Source organism: Sapajus apella, unplaced genomic scaffold (genome assembly GCF_009761245.1).
Source record: "Sapajus apella isolate SASKATOON/1434 unplaced genomic scaffold, GSC_monkey_1.0 scaffold3, whole genome shotgun sequence".
In the NCBI taxonomy this organism is placed as follows: Eukaryota; Metazoa; Chordata; class Mammalia; order Primates; family Cebidae; genus Sapajus; species Sapajus apella.
This window is the reverse complement of record NW_022436943.1, coordinates 48,684,858-48,701,833: the sequence shown is the minus strand read 5'-3', so window position 1 is coordinate 48,701,833 and position 16,976 is coordinate 48,684,858. Positions and strand designations below refer to the sequence as shown.

Below are 16,976 nucleotides of genomic sequence, written 5' to 3'. Positions count from 1 at the left end.
GTGAGCCAAGACTGTGCCATTGCACTCCAGCCTGGTGACAGAGCAAGACTCCGTCTCAAAAAAAAAAAAAAAAAGCAAAAATCAGCTGGGTGTGGTGATGTACACCTGTAGTCCCAGCTACTCAGGAGGCTGAGGTGGGAGATTGCTTGGGCCTAAGAAGTGAACTGCAGTGAACTGTGATCATGCTACTTCACTTTAGCCTGGGCAACAGAGCAAGACCCTATCTCAAAAGGAAGGAAGGTAGGACAGGGAAGTGGGAGGGAGGAAAATGGTTATTCTAAGACCTGCTGGTTGATCATAATTCCTAAAGTCTGGAGCCTCCCCTGAAAATTCCAGCTTCCGACTAGTGCACGTACTGCCAGTGTCATAAACATAGTTGGAATAGACTTTGTATCTCGTCATAGACTTTCTTCATATTGTTGCCTAATTGTTTTCTGGAAGTTCTATTTTCCCAAGAAGGCCGTTAGCTGCTTGAGAGGAGGGCCTTGGGTCACATGCTTCCCATGATACTAAGCTTATATATAGAAGGTGAGTTGTTCTGAATTGAGTTATACTGAGCTTAAGTATGTGTCGCTGAAGGTAAGAAAGCTGTATAGAAACTACCTCAAATTAGGAAACTAGAATCAAAAAAGAAGACATGCCATTCAGTTGTTTGCCCTGAGATGGTATTTGTTATCATCAGGTATTGATAAGAATCAGGCTAAACCAGGCATAGCAGCTCATGCCTGTAATCCCAGCACTTTGGGAGGCTGAGATGGGAGGACCACTTTAGCCCAGGAATTTGAGACCAGCCTGGGCAACATAGCGAGACCTCATCTCTGCTAAAAAACAAAAAAACACATTAGCTGGTTGTGGTGGTATGTGCCTGTGGTCCCAGATACTCAGGAGGATAAGGTAGGAGGATCGCTTGAGCCCAGAAAGTTGAGGCTGCAGTGAGCTGTGACTGCGCCACTGCACTCCAGCCTGGGTGACAGAGTGAGGCCCTGTCTTTAAAAAAGAGAGAGAAAAAAAGGCTACCAGCAAAGGAAAATGAATGTGGTGAGCCTGAATGGAAGACTCTCCATGGACAATATAATTGCTAAAAAGGTCACATTCTTTCTTTGTACAGTTACAGTGAATAAATTACCGAAGGATTTAAAACTGCAAACTGTCACATTTCCTTAGGGGAAAGGGAACTAACCTTTAGCAAGGTTCTATTAGAAAGAGGGAGAAAGCTAACACTGCTGACTGTGTACACAGATCTGTGCTGATAAACACTTTTCACGAATGAGCTAGTTGAAACCTTATGCGCCCATGAGGGAGATACTATTATTCCCATTTCACAGATGAGAAAACTGAGGTTTTAGCATGCAAGATGCCTTAGCTAATACAAGAAGTCAGTGTGATTTGAAAGCAGGTCTGTCTGACTCAAACCCAGCCCCTCGCTGTGCTACAGTCCACCTCATTTCACCCTCACAGCAACCCAAGAGGACGCTTACCCATTTTGCTGATATGGAAGCTGGGGCTCTGAGGTAATGGAACAGCCTAAGGCCCACTCAGGTCTTTCTGACACTAAAGCTCATACACTACTCTGTTTGGGACTTGAAGCCTCACATTCCTTACCCATCTACTTCTCCCATCCCTACCCCTCTATCCCTGTAACTCCCCATCTGTTCCTAACACACAAACACACATGAAAAGAAAAAAGAAAAAAAAGATTCTAGTCAATGAGAAAAGTCATGATGAAGAAAATATGGTCTATGTGGTTATTCTGTGTCTGTCTTGCTTCATGTGATTCTCTGTGTCTAATTATATCTTCTTCCTTTAAACCCTTCAGTGTGAGTCTAGTTACATCTTTGAGGTCCTCCTTGATCCCCACCTCCCTCGCTGGGATTAGTCGCTCCCATTCCACCCTGACATCTCACTTTGTTTACTTCTCTGCTATTCTAGTACTTCCCACACTTTGCCCATCTCCCCATAGGGCCTCATCCAGCATTTTACTTAATTGCTGTATCACCAACAGCTGGTACACTGCTCAGGCACGGTGTACAACGAATGAATGAAAATACTGAAGGAAAGCCTGCAAGTCCCTATACAGCATTTACATCAAGAAGGATTACAGCTCCACTTCCAGAGGTGTGAAAAAATATTACTGGTAGACAACCACCACCTGGCTCGGTTATTTTCAGGGAGTGGTTGAGTGTCTAAAAATGCAAGGCTCATCTGGGCGTGGTGGCTCACATCTGTAATCCTAGCACTCTGGGAGGCTGAGGTGGGAGTTTGAGACCAGCCTGCCTAACATGGCGAAACCCCATCTCTACTAAAAAGACAAAAAATCAAACAGGTGTGGTGGCGGGCACCTGTAGTCCCAGCTACTCAGGAGGCTGAGGCAGGAGAATTGCTTGATTGAACCCGGGAGGCGGAGGCTGCAGTGAGCCAATATTGCACCACTGCACTCCAGCCTGGGTGATAAGAGTGAAACTTCATCTCAAAAAAAAAAAAAAAAGCAAGGCTCCTTGAAAGGAAATTGCAAACCTAAAAAGCACATTACTGATATATGGGATTTGTATAAGCTTTTAATGGCTGGGAGGAATTGGCCTGCTGCTTAGATACCCACTTAAGCATTAAAGACTTTGCTTCTAGTTGCTAAATTATTTTAAACAAATCATCTCCTACATTCATTCAATTCAAATCTCTGCGTGTTTGCTACCCTATTTGATTACCGGTCTTTGAAAAACATGTGCCAATCTTTCTCATTTTCCATTATTCTAAATAACTCTCCTGGAAGTGCCGGATAGCCTAAAGTTGCTCATGCAGGGCTTTCTAGGGGGTCTTGGTTGGAAGATAGAGTGAGAAAGTATCAGTTGCTTCTGCCACTGTTTTTTTGTAACAGCTGGTGGACTGAATCTCAGATCTATCATTTTGGCTCCCTTTGATTTTTCATTTTGTTCTGCAAAGCCTGTTGAAAGATGAAAAGTAAAGTTCTGTTTCTTTGTTTCCTTTCCTTCTCAGCCACCAGACTGAACAGTGTCACGCTATGCCCATGGAGGAGTATGGGGGGTAAGGGAACTCTCGGCATGTGTAACACATACACGGGGTTGAGGGCGGGCGCGGGAGGCACAGGATGACCGACTTTGAGGACACTTTTCCTTTGCTTCAGTCTCCTTTGTTTATGTGGAAGGTGACAACAAAAGAGCTAAGCTGGCAAGTCGTGAGGCCCTTCTCTTTCTAGGAGTTACCAAGAGTAAGGACTGTCTGTCATCAGATACAAATTTGGAGCTTGCAGCTGGCTGAGATTTGGCATAGAGACCCTTCCTTCTTCTTTACAGTGTTTTCCACGTGCCATTTTTAGAATTGGGAGAATTCTAAAACACAGTAAATGAACTCAACTGTTAACTTTTGCTCCCCATAGTTGACTTTTATCAGGGCTGCCTCTTCCTACCTTGTAGACCTTAGCCTCACCACTCTCCCTCTATGCTCTAGCTATACCTGCCTTCTCAATGGTTTTTTGTTGTTTTTTTTTTTCACTTTAAGTTCCGGGATACATGTGCAGAACATGCAGGTTTGGTACACAGGTATACATGTGCCATGGTGGTTTGCTGCACCTATTGAGCCGTCTTCTACTCACTGTTTCTTGATAATCAAATTTACTCTAGCCCCAGGGCCTTTGCATGTGCTGTTTGCTTTCTGTGCACTTGCTGAGCTCTTGGCTATGCTCTCCCCATGCTGGTGCAGCTCAAAGGTTACTGCCTCAGAGAGGCTTTTTAAGGATTCTTCTCCAACAGAGCCCTACTCTTTATCACACTAGCCAGCTGTCTCCTGCTCACCCCACCCCATCCTGCCACTGGACAGAAGGCTTGTTATATACCCCTTGCACTTGAAACAGATCTCTTAACTTCTGTCCTGGTGAGTCAGCTTTCTACCATATCAGCCTGCTACCCTTGCTCTAGTGGCACTGTGGATGCAACACGCACTTATAAAAGAAGTTTCTGTTAACCTCGAGTAATTGGAGAAATTAAATTTAAAAACCATTTCCTAAGCATCTGAAATGTTAATATTTCTCTTTCAATTTAGCTCTTATAATGTAACAAATCTTTTGAAAAGCACAGAACAAAGACATTAAAGTTTATTAAATGTTTTAAAGAGTTCATTATTTCTATGGTTTTGATTATTCTTTCTGCAACCCTATCATTATCTTATTTTCAAGAAAACCATCATTTCTTGATTCTATTTCACCACTGAGTTTCACATGGATTATTCCAAATTTCTTAATTTCCAAGCAACACATTAAATTCTTCAGATTTCTTCCAAAATGGTTAAGGGGGAATCCCTGATGATTTCAGCTGACAATTCCTTAATCAGGAAAAGATTTTAAATGCTAGTCATCAGAAAAGTTACAATTTACAGGAAAGAAAGGGGAAATGCTGACATATTGCACAACATACCATGAATAAAGCATGGTTTATTAATTCAATGGCATACTCATGCTGACAATTTTATCAAGAATTTCTAGTGACATCACAAACTATGTTAGAGCAAATGAAATGTTATTATTGTCTATGTTTTTGAATATCAAAGGTGAAACTAAGATTCCTTCTTTGGAGATTTTATGGGAAAACAAAAACATTAAACAATTTGTGCATTCCTCCTCCCCCCGCCCCCCACACTTCTACAAAGATTCTGGGTTTTAAATGAAGCAGAGAACTGAGTGAAAGGGAATTCTTCTTTGATGTCTAATTTCACCCATTATTGAAGAGAGTGGTTTTCTTCATGGTTTCTATTATTTGGTAAAATAAAGGAAATATATGCTTCTACTTCTAGCTGTGGGTGCGCAGATCCAAGTCCTCTGCGGGTGGCAAGGGCAAATGCCTTGTAGGGTCCCCAGAGTAAAATCTTCCCCCACATTACACAAAGACGGTTTGAAAGCAGTGATTATTGTGGTGTAACTTTGACCTCCAATTTATCTGATAAAAATCAATTCGGTTTCAGTTGGAGTAATTATCTAACATATTAAAAGTGAGATCATCATTAGCACTGGGTTTTCCCCCTTGCAATCTAATATATTCGTCAATAAACCATATTCTTTATTAGTTTTATTACAAGTGATCACAAACATAAGGCATTTCATAAATATATCTCGTCAATAAACATGTCTCAATGGTTACATGGTAATTCAACAGCAGATGCAAACATTATATTCCCCAGTAAATGAGCAGGAAGGAAAAAAGAGCTCCAGGAAGCTGAAACAGATCACAGTGATTCAGTCCTAAAGTCAGCCTAAACATTCTTTGTTCACATTTGATCTTGAGCATTTATTCATTGGAATGGTATTGGCTAAGGGAGGAGAACATTACAGGAGAATGGATGAGTTACTTGTAGCTATGCAGAAGACAAATAAAAGGGGCTTCAAGTAACTGGGGATTTAAATGTAGTTAGGAGAAACAGCAATAAAACTATGAGTTAGTGGCCTTTATTTTGAAAGCCATATTGAACACGATAGACAAAAAGCTATTACACATTTCTCTTTTATGTAACTGCAATTGCTATCATTGATTGGGCACTCATCATATGGTAGGTGCTGTTTCAAGCATTCTCCACATATTATTTCTTTGAATCTCCATGACAATCTTATAAATGTTCCAATTCCAATCCCTATTTTAGGGATTAAAAAAAAACTAAGGAGCAAAAAAGGTTAAATAACTTGCCCCACATCTGACGTTGATGGGCTGGGAATGGAACTCACTTCTGTCTCCCTCTAGTCTGAGTTATGTATTTTCCATATTTTGACATTTTGGAGTTAGTCTTCCTAGGTGCCCGTCCGGACTCTAAGCAAAATGTTTCAGCTATTTTCTGAGGTTTCATCCTGCCAGTTACATAAATGATTAGTTTCCCAATAGAAAGATATCATCTATGGTTTCTGTTTAATCACAGCTAATTTTGCTTCAGCGTCTCTGTTTAGCTAGGATGAGGGTCCCCCCCATCACAGTAGAAATGAGAAAGAAACAGCCTTCCAGCTCACATGCTTTATGATCTTCTTGAGTTTCTCACAGCAGAGCTTTAATATTTCCTTCTTAAAAACCTTTTGACCACAGACTGGTGCTTCTTGTTTTGTCTGACAGTCCAATCTTATTAGATCATGTTCTAGCTCAGTGTAGGCCTTGCTCAATACTCTGAAATTTCAGACCTACTGAAGCTACTAAAAACTTTTTGATAGAGAAGTCCATGACCTCAAGTGAAACTGGAGTCATGGGAATTTGAACAAATTAATAAAACTTTTTTTGTTGTTGAGACTGGGTCTCACTCTGTGCCCAGGCTGAAGTGCACTGGCACGATCATAGCTCACTGCAGCCTTGATCTCCCTAGATCAAAGTAATCCTCCTGCCTCAGCCTCCTGAGTAGCTGGGACTACAACCATGTGCAACCACGCTTGGCAAATTTTTTTGATTTTCAGTAGATAACAGGGGTCTCACTATGCTGTCCAGCCTGCTCTCAAACTCCTGAGTTCAAGCGATTCTCCTCCGTCGGCCTCCCAAAGTGCTAGGATTACAGGCATGAGCCACTGTGCCTGGCCTTAATAAAACATTTCTATGGTAAAGTGAGACAATGATGGCAATAAAATAAATGACTAATATTCACAAATGACTTTTCTCCAAAGCTCCTAAAGTGCTTAATGAATTTTTATACACTGATTAAGCTTCTGCAATGCAGTAGCTACACTCTGTGATTTCACAACACAATTCTTTCAGGGACAACTGCACACTGGCCGCATGTTATCAAGCTCAAATTGTCCTCAGGCAGCTGGCAGGGGGTAAGGAAAATGCACTTGTCCATCTATCTTCGGAATAAGGAAATAGCAAAAGTGGGGGAAGAACTTGTGCTGGGCAGATTTCACCAACTGAGGTACACTCACCGGAATGGGGGGCCTGCAGAATCTCAGGGGCTGGGCTGGCCATGTGGCTAGAAAAGGGGGGGGGGGACAAACGACTTCCCAATAAAAGCAATTTGCAAATACTTTGTGTACATCACCTTTGTATCGTGTGGCCCCATGACTCAGTTTTCAACTCTGTGGAAGTTAAACAGGTAACTTATTTCCTCTCTAGATCTCCATGCTCCCTTCCCCAGATGCAACTTATAGCAGCAAAAGTAGCTGACTAAGGACAAGGCTAAAGGGTCAAACTTTGGGTTGTTGTTTAGCCTGTATTGCTGGTAGTAACCAGAATAGTGTAAAATGCTACCATGAAAAAGGTCAAAGGAAAAAGACTTCTCTGACTCAAGAAGACCATTAGGCGAGGATCACTGCCAACTGTGATTTTTAAATAAGTGACCAAAAAAAAGTTGTTACTTAGATCCCCCACCCCTGCAAAAAGATCCAGAGAAAATACTTAGGATTTTTTTATCTTAAATCAAAAAGCAAAGGCCTGAGACTCAGTAGTTAGCATCATATTAAAACTAGGTCAAGGAGTATAGTAAGAATTTTCACTTTTCATTTGGGATTATATTGTAAAGAACTCGGCACCGGGTTCTAAGAGAAGATTATATAAACTCCCATGCCTCTGAGGCTAGGAACCAAATGGAGTGGAGGAAGTGGGCCAGGTGAGGACTATGGCAAAGAGTAGGGACTAGGGGACCACTGTTACCCAGACAGGCAGACTGTTTCCACAGGGGTGGGAGGCAAGACACAGTGTTGTCAGATTTGGCAGTTAAAGAAATTGGAAACACAGATTTTTATGTGAAACCCCCCAATTTTTGTATGTTGCAACTAACTGACATATGCATATACAAGTATGTGGGCCAAGCCAAACACATCTGTGGGTGAGATCCAGCTCACAGTGCTCGTGTCTGACCTCTGAGACCACAGTAATAGTTTTTTAACTCTTAAGCAATTGAAAAGAAACTAGAGCTGACACAACCTCCAGGGAGTAAACGACACTTGCTTAGTCAAAATCCCTCTACTTTGTGGGGTTTTAGAGGCAGGTTCAAGAAGTTGATGAGTTTCTTCCATTAACAATATCAAGCCTATAACCCTGTAGCTTCCTGTCGGAAGAAAGGAGGTTTTCTGAGATCTCTAGGGCAAGCTAGGGGAAATGCTCAGAGAGGGTGACGTTCAGTTGCTTCACAACAAGGTGTAGAATCTGTGGTTTGTTCTTTGCTGCCACTCCAGACAGATGGGTCCAGAGATGTATCAACCAGGGTCTTCCAACTGGCAACTCAACAGGACTGATGGAAAAGTTCAGCCACAGAGAAAAGCATCATATTCCCTTCCTGATCTGACAACACATTATGAAACAGACAATACGATGGCTGGCTGGCCGCCTGCCTACCTTCCTTATCACATACTAGGCATCTCGCCATACACCATGCTTTCAGTTATCTTCCTAGACTGCTCCTGGAAGATTTCTAAACATAGCCATTGCACATGTGATTGGAAGGAAGGATACTTCTATTTTAAAAAGAAACAGTTTCCTTGTCTCTAGCTATGGGGCTTAAAATTACTACCCACTAAATCTACCATGGCCCAGTACCTGCAATGTTAATAGAGAGGAAAAAGAAACAAATGCTGGACTCTTTCCTCTATGTTAAGTGAACAGGGAGCTGATCTGTGAGTGATTTACAATGGGCTGGGGAATCTGTCCTCACGGGCCAGTGGCTCCCATCTTAACACGCTATTTTATCAGCTGGTATAATTCAGTAGAAGCATGAATATCCAACCTTTATAAATTGTCTATATATGCCATGTATAGTTCTAGCCATTTCACATGTATTAACATATGATTCCTCACATAGTGCTAAGGATGTAGGTAATATCATGATATCCCCATCTTACAGATGTGAAAACAAGCACAGAGAGGTTAAGTATTTTGCCCAAGGTCACAGAGTTAGCAATTGGTAGAACAAGAATTCAAATCCAGACAGTCCAGCCCCCAGGACCTGTACTTTTAACCATTACACTAGATAACCTCTCAAAATAAAAACTGGATATCAAGATAAAGGCCAAATTTGAGACTGATTACTCACTGTACAATAGGAAAGCTTGGGAATTTTCTTTTCTGATGGTCAGTGGAAAAGAAATGTGCTATTTTCACAGTTTATGCAGGTCTCCTAGAGCAATTACGTGTTCAGGAAAAAAATCTAAGAAACTGCAGTGTATACATTTGACTGCCATATTGTTACATGGAGCTGCATTGTATCTCTTTCTGCAGGAGGGAAGAAGTGGGGAGGAGAGAGAGAGAGAAAGAGAGAAATTTAAACTGGGCAGTAGGGCCCAAGATGGGACAAGGAGAGGCAAAAACAGCTGTTGCTCAGTGTTTTGTTTTTTGAAATATAAGTTTTTTGTTTTTGTTTTGTTTTGAGACAGGGTCTCTGTTTTCCAGGCTGGAGTGCAGTGGGGCAATCATGGCTTACTGCAGCCTCGAGCTCCTGGGCTGAAGCCATCATCTTGCCTCAGCCTCCTGCGCAGCTGGGGTTACAGGCGCATGCCACGACACCTGGCTATTATTTAAAATTTTTATAGAGATGGGGTCTCCCTATATTACCCAGGCTGGTCTTGAGCTCCTGTGCTCAAGCAATCCTTCTGTCTCAGCTTCTCAAAGTGCTAAAATTACAGGTATGAGCCACCGTGCCCCGCCGAGTATAAACTTATTCCATAGTATGACCTGTGATCCTAATTCCCTGGCTATTGACTCTCAAGTCTGGCTTAGGGGCCAATCTTACGCAGTGTCCCATAACAGCACCCTAAAGTAACATGTAGCTGATTACTGCAACTGATTGCTATTGTTGTTTAAGGCTCTTCTATTAAGCCTCTCCACTGGGCTATAAGCTCTGTGAGGGCGAAGCCCAAGCTCTAACAGGGAACTCTCAATACCAAGCTGACTAAAAATGTATACACCAAAGCACAAGGGTATACTTTGGTCAGAAGAAATTACACTGTATATAGGTATACGAGTGTTTCTAAACTCTTAAGCTGAGTATGTAGGCATATGAGTTTCTTTTTTTTTTTTTTTTTTTTTTTTTTTTTTTTGAGATGGAGTTTCGCTCTTGTTACCCAGGCTGGAGTGCAATGGTACGATCTTGGCTCACCGCAACCTCCGCCTCCTGGGTTCAGGCAATTCTCCTGCCTCAGCCTCCTGAGTAGCTGGGATTACAGGCACGTGCCACCATGCCCAGCTAATTTTTTGTATTTTTAGTAGAGACGGGGTTTCACCATGTTGACCAGGATGGTCTCGATCTCTTGACCTCGTGATCCACCCGCCTCGGCCTCCCAAAGTGCTGGGATTACAGGCTTGAGCCACCGCGCCCGGCCAGGTATATGAGTTTCTAAACCAGGTTGGCATCCCCCTTCTAACCTTCATTTACTCAGGATCTGTTTCTCTTTAACCATACTTCTTGCTGAGTGACCTTACTCACTCCCCAATACCATAAGCCAGGAACACCCACATTTTAAAAATTTCCCCCCACCCATCGGTCTGACTTTCCAGCTGCCTTCAAGATATCCCTGCCTGACAGCTTAACACTTCCAGAATTAAGATTTCTCTTTATCTTTGTGTCCCTTCTCCATTTCTCTTCTTCCAGAGGGAGGGCTTATTCACTGCTGTAGTTTAAAATGAGGCTTTCGTGTCAGACAAATCCATGTTCGAATCCTAGGGACACACTGATTAGCTGGAAGACACTAGGTTCCTCTGAGTTTAGGTTTTCTCAGTAGTAAAATGGCAATGATACTACTTATTCTGTAGGATTATCATGGTGACTAAATCAAATAATGTATTAAATTCCTTAGCTTAATGCCAGGTACATCATTTCAGCCTGAAGTAAAACAGTACCTTTTTATTATTCTTTGTAACAGTTAATTTAATATCTCCATTTATCCAACTTCTGAAGCTGGAAAACATAAAGCCAACCTTCACCTGTGAAGATCTTCCCACTCCCTTTTACTTCAAATAGTCCCCAAGTTCTAGCAATTCTACTTTTCTCTCCTGAAACCTGCATGGGTCATGTCACATCTCTGCTAAAAGCCTTCAAAGTCTCCCGCAGGTAAAGTCCACATCTTTACCTACTAGGAATGCGGTGGCAACTATCACATATTATGCTAAATATCTTGTCAGGATCTTTATGTATATTATTGATTTAATCATTAGAACAATGCTAATAAAATGAATATAAGTATCTTAGTTTTATAGATTAGAGTTGAATAAGGCAATCTTTAAGCACTAAGGGAAGTCAAATAACTTATCCACGGTCTAAATCAGTCAAAAACTGAAATTCACAGCCACATTTGACTACACTGTACATCTGTCAGCACAATGAATTAATATCTTATGTAGAGAATAAACTCTAAAGTCAAAGCATAAGATGAAAATCTCATGTATGTCAAAGCCAAGTTAACAATTTCTTAGAAGGTCAAACACAACCAGGATTTCTCTTCCACTGGGAAGAACAGTGTTTCTTTGGCCAGCATGAGAAGTCAGTGACATGCGATACGAACAATGTATATCTTTAAACATACAATCACACTTGATGCAATGAAACTTTATACCATGAGAGCAACAAAGAAGCTGAGAGCAGCGGAGGGAATCACGGATGCATCCCTGCCATCTAATGCTCAGTGTGGGACTGGTGGACAAAATTACCTGTACTATTTAAATTTCCTCTCTGTTTTACTCTCTCTCCATTTTTGTTGAGTATGTACAGTTGAATTTGTGTGCAGTAATTGGAATATATAGTTAATAATACTTACAGTATACCATAAGTACTTATAAATTATCTCCTTTTCATAAACACTCATTTTGACATTCTTGGCACCCAGTATTATACTTTGCACAAAATAAGCAGCTAATTTATATACTTATTGAAAAAAATGGATACCCTTGCCCTTTTATTTTACAGTTTAGTTCCTTCGATGGTCATCACAAATTTCAAATTAGTGGAGCACGAGTTAAGAGGATTATTGGGTAGGTCCTTATTTAGTCCTGCAAATAGACTAGAATTAGAATTCCACAAGAATTCTGTGTGTTCTTCATGTTCTGCACTGCAGATTGGTCTTGAACACACAACTTGACTTAGGGTGTGTCCATTCAGTTGAGAACAACAGCTTGCAGATGAAGGAGTCTGACAGTTCCCACAGGCTCCCCTGAGTCAAAGCTGAACTGCAGGTTCACAGCAGGAGGCAGCTGCTCTGAAAGCTGCCTCATTTTCTGGTCTAGTGTGGTCAGTAACAGGAAACTGAACCTTTGGTATTTTGGGCTTTGATTCCACCCTGCCCTTAAAAGGCACTCAGAAACACTGAGTCTTTAAATATGGAAAGAGTGAGGCGTTGAAACTCTCCACTTGCGAAACAGAGATGCCGGGAGCGTGGAGTGGCAGCATGGACACTGCATCACCCTGCGTCGTGCCCTGGGGAAAATGCGTGTGTGGTGCATGTTGTGCGCTCAGACTCTTTGTCCCGGATTCCCAGAGTGCTTTGGAAGCACAGACACCAACTTCCTATCCGGTTCCTGGGCAGTGGTCTTGCAGAGTGGTCAAGTGGAGGCTAAGATTAGTCTTGCTACAGCAATCTGGTGGCAAGCACATGCCGATATTCATTAAATGACAGTATGACATCAGGAAGCCACATAGATCTGGGTTTAAATACTGCCCTAGCACACTCCCCAACCCCTCTGTCTCAGCATCCTCCCTGGGGACAGTCCATTTGCCTTACATCATTGTTCTAATCTGCTGGTTTTGATTGAGAAGGATAACACAGGTCAACCACTTAGCACAGTGCCAGCTATCTTCTATAAGCTCAATAATCAGCAGTAGTTATCATTCTTCTCTCACTTCTCACCCCATATTAACCTCTAAGTAAAAGCCAAAGTCCTTCCAATGGCCTGAGAAGCCCTGCGCCATCCACTTTGTTAGCTCTCTGATCTCATCTCCTACTTTCCTTTCACTCACTCATTCCATGGGAACCTCCTTGTCACTCCTGGAACATGTGTCAGGCCAACTCCCACACCAGGGCCTTTGCATGGACTGATTCCTCTAATGTATCCCCAGTGCTTTGAACAGTGCCTAGCACATAGGAAACATTCAATAAGTGTGTGTTAAAAATGAAATTGGGGCTGGGCATGATGGCTCTCACTTGTAATCTCAGCACTTTGGGAAGTCCAGGTGGGTGGATCGCTTGAGGCCAGGAGTTCAAGACCAGCCTGGCCAACATTGTGAAACCCCATCTCTATTAAAAATACCAAAATTAGCTGGGTGTGGTGGCACACGTCTGAATTTCCAGCTACTTGGAAGCTGAGGCATGAGAATCGCTTGATCCTGGGAAGCAGAGGCTTAGTGAACCAAGATCACGCCACGGCATTCCAGCCTGGGTGACAGAGTGAGACTCAATCTCAACAAAACAAAACAAAACAAAACAAAAACAGGCGTGATAGCTCATGCCTGTAATCCTAGTGCTTTGGGAGACCAAGGCGGGGGATTGCCTGAGCTCAGGAGTTCAAGACCAGCCTGGGCAACAGGGTGAAAGCCCATCTCTACTAAAAATACAAAAATTGGCCAGGCGTGGCAGCACGTGCCTGTAGTCCTGCTACTCGGGAGGCAGAGGCAGGAGAATTGCTTGAATTTGGGTGGCGGAGGTTGCAATGAGCCAAGATCGCGCCACTGCACTCCAGACTAGGTGACAGAGTGAGAGTCCGTCTCAAAAAAAAAAAAAAAAATTGGCTTGTATGGAAAACTCATGTCTTGTGGAGAAGTGGAGCTCACTAACTATAGAGGCCCTGATGCCATGCCTGGGTCCCCTTCTAAGGGAATTGGGACTTTGTCTCCTAACAATTAACAACAAAAGCTTCCAGTACTTTTGGTGAATATGTTCACTTAATCCTTACCACCACCCCACCACCACCTCCATGTAGTGAGATACCATTGTTATTACTTATTTTAGAGAAGACCAAGCACTGAAAGGTGAATTTGTGAAGGACACAAAGCTAGTTTGTGAGAGATGCTGGATACCATGAACCGCTGCATTCTCCTACCTTTGGCCAGGGAAACCTCGGGTTGGATGACTACTTGGGACGCTCCTTGCTGTCCCGCTTCTGCTGGTGTGACAACCCCCGCTGGATGCCAACTGTACAGGCAGGAGATTTTCCTCAGGCTCCCTTTCCCACCAGCCTATGCTGCTGGGGTTCTAGCACAGTCTCCAGCTAATCCTGCTCAACTTACGATAGAGGTCAGGCTAAATGGGTCACCCAGACTGTTCATTTCAGGGACAAAAAGGCACGGCTCAAAGATTTTTTTTTCCTCTTTGTAGCCATACTTCACAAAACGAGTTAATGACTGTGACACAGAAATAATCTAACAGTCAAATAATGAGAGGATGGAAAGTCAGTGAGTCAGAAAGGACACTATTTGGAACTGAGATGACCACTGTTTAGGTAGGACGATTTATAAGATTGCTCAAGGGGCTGCAGAGCCCAGGTGGAATGTTCTTCCAGCCATTCTTCACTTTGCTAGCATCAATCCATCCTTTAACATTCATCTCAGTATTTTCCCCCACCAGAAAGCCTTTGCAGACCAGCCCCTTCCTGTCTTTCTTCCTCCCTCCCCAGGCTACATCAGGCGACCTTTCTTTCTACTCTCAAAGCACCTCGTACCTCCTCCACTGTAACACACTTGCTGAACTTTACCAAAACCACCTGTTCCTCCCCAGCCGCCCACAGACGGTAACCTTCAGTGCAGAGACAATGTTCTTTGCATCTTTGTACCCCCACTGCATAGTGAATAACAGATGCTCAATAAATGACTGTTGAATGGAACAGTGCCAACTTACTGAGATACCACAATTAATCTCTGAATCTGCCTTGTCACCTTTGATCTGGCCTAGAATGAGGTCTAAATGGGACAGCCAGGTGTGATGATTCATGTCTGTAAACCCAGCACTTTGGGAGGCCGAAGCAAGAGGATCACTTGAGCTCAGGAGTTCGAGACCAGCCTGGGCAATATGGTGAAACCCCATCTGTACTAAAACATAAAAAAATTAGCTGGATGTAGTCCCAGCTACTTGGGAGGTGGAGGTGTGAGAATCAATTGATCCTGGGAGTTTGAAACTGCACTGAGCCATGACTGCACCACTGCACTCCAGCCTGGGTGACAGAGCAAGACTTGTCTCAAAAAAAAAAAAAAAAAAAAAAAAAAAAAAAAAAAAGAGGCACAGCCCTTGAAGTGACCCACTTCCAGTATAAGAAAGCCAAAATTGTCCAGGTAGGGTGGCTCATGCCTGTAATCCCAGCATTTTGGGAGGCCAAGGCAGATGAATCACCTGAGGTTGGAAGTTCCAGACCAGCCTGGCCAATATGTCGAAACCCTATCTCTACTAAAAATACAAAAATTAGCCGAGTGTGATGGTGCATGCCTGGAGTCTCAGCTACTCGGGAGGCTGAGGCAAGAGAATCATTTCAACCCAGGAGGCGGAGATTGCAGTGAGCCAAGATTGTGCCACTGCACTCCAGCCTGAATGACAGAGTGAGACTCTGTCTTTTAAAAAAAAAAAAAAGGAAAAATTATGAGGTTAAGGTAATAGTATTCAAATGACATGGCATTCTTTCCATAAGCCAAAAGTTTTTAGGTTATTCTCAGTGAAATTAATTGCCCACACCCCCAATAAATAAATGCATGAAAGGGGCTATTACATTTTCCCTAGAGGTGCTTAATATGGTTTGGCTCTGTGTCCCCACCCAAATCTCATCTCAAATATTGAGGGAGGAACCTGGGAGGTGATGGAGACCTGGGAGGTGATGGGGTCATGGGGATAGTTTCCCTCATGCTGTTCCTGTCATACTGAGCGAGTTCTCATGAGATGTGATGGTTTAAAAGTGTGTGGCAGTTCCCCCCCCACCCAACTCTCTCCTGCTGCCATATAGGACGTTCCTTGCTTCTCCTTCACATCCTGCTATGATTTTAAGTTTCCTGAGGCCTCCCCAGCCATGAGGAACTGTGAGTCAATTAAACCTCTTGTTTTTTTAATAAATTACCCAGTCTCAGGCGGTTCCTTACAGCAGTGTGAAAACAAATTAATACAGTGCTCCTTTCTTGTTAAAAAGGGAGCACATTGACAAAGAATCTCCTCTTGATTGATGAGAATCCTGTATCAACTAGACTATTGATAACCTCATGCATTTCACTGTATACAGATTTAAAAATATAAAATATTTGTAGGTGATGCTATAAAAATACTTTAAAGGTTTACTTTCAGAATGGTTCGCTGGGTCACAGTAAAGGAGTTATCAAATACAGAAGAAAATAACAAAACACTCTTTTCACTAGCATCAGCTATTCATAAAATGTGCTACCTTGGGTATGCATGCAGATAAATGTTTCAGCAATAAATGGGGGCAAGGAAGTTCATTTTAAGGATCAGAGGAACAACTATTATGGGATTTTGAAATCAGACTTTAATGTCACCCAAAACTTAATCCCATCAATGCTGACTAACACTGTCCTGAGTTTTGTAGTTATCAAGAAGATGAATTTATGGAATCACCCTGCTTATTCTGAACCAGTGTTGACATGAGTCTCAAACTGGTGACAACAAACCACATAGTATTTAAATGAATCAGAAGTTCCTGGTAGGACCCAAACTGGAAAAAAGCAAAACAAAACAAAACAAAAAACAAAAACCAGCAGACGAATTTGATATGCAATCCCTGCTAAGAACCACTGGTCACGTTCAATGATACTCCATTTAATTACTATAACAACTCTGACTGTTTTTACAGATGAGGAAACAAAAATAAAGATCGTTTAAGTAAATTTCCGGCAGCATCCTGCTAATGTGGCACAGCATCAGTACTGGAAGATCTGGCTCTGGGTCCGCAGAGCTAAGGGATCAGGAAAACTCCTTGATTGTAAATGCTGGATCTCATGTTTACTGGCTGGGTGACTTTGAGCAAGTGTCTTAACTCTGTGTCTTAGTTTAAGGGCTGTGGTCAGGATAAATGAGTTAATTTATATAAAGTATTTGCAATAGT

At 42.4% G+C, this 16,976-nt stretch overlaps 1 protein-coding gene and 2 long non-coding RNA genes across 5 annotated transcripts in view; 1 reads left to right on the top strand and 2 right to left on the bottom strand.

Annotated features, from left to right (window-relative positions):
* LOC116533511 overlaps positions 1-14,790 on the bottom strand; it is a 20,402-nt gene extending 5,612 nt beyond the window's left edge. Inside the window, exon 1 of the long non-coding RNA XR_004261330.1 lies at positions 14,780-14,790. This is a non-coding gene — a long non-coding RNA (uncharacterized LOC116533511). The remainder of the gene's footprint in view (positions 1-14,779) is intronic.
* Positions 1-15,120, top strand: part of LOC116533507 — a 15,739-nt gene extending 619 nt beyond the window's left edge. The window contains exon 2 of the long non-coding RNA XR_004261327.1: positions 15,050-15,120. This is a non-coding gene — a long non-coding RNA (uncharacterized LOC116533507). The remainder of the gene's footprint in view (positions 1-15,049) is intronic.
* The window catches only part of NSMCE2 (NSE2 (MMS21) homolog, SMC5-SMC6 complex SUMO ligase), a 267,276-nt gene that overhangs the window by 49,828 nt on the left and 200,472 nt on the right, over positions 1-16,976 (bottom strand). The window lies entirely within an intron of this gene.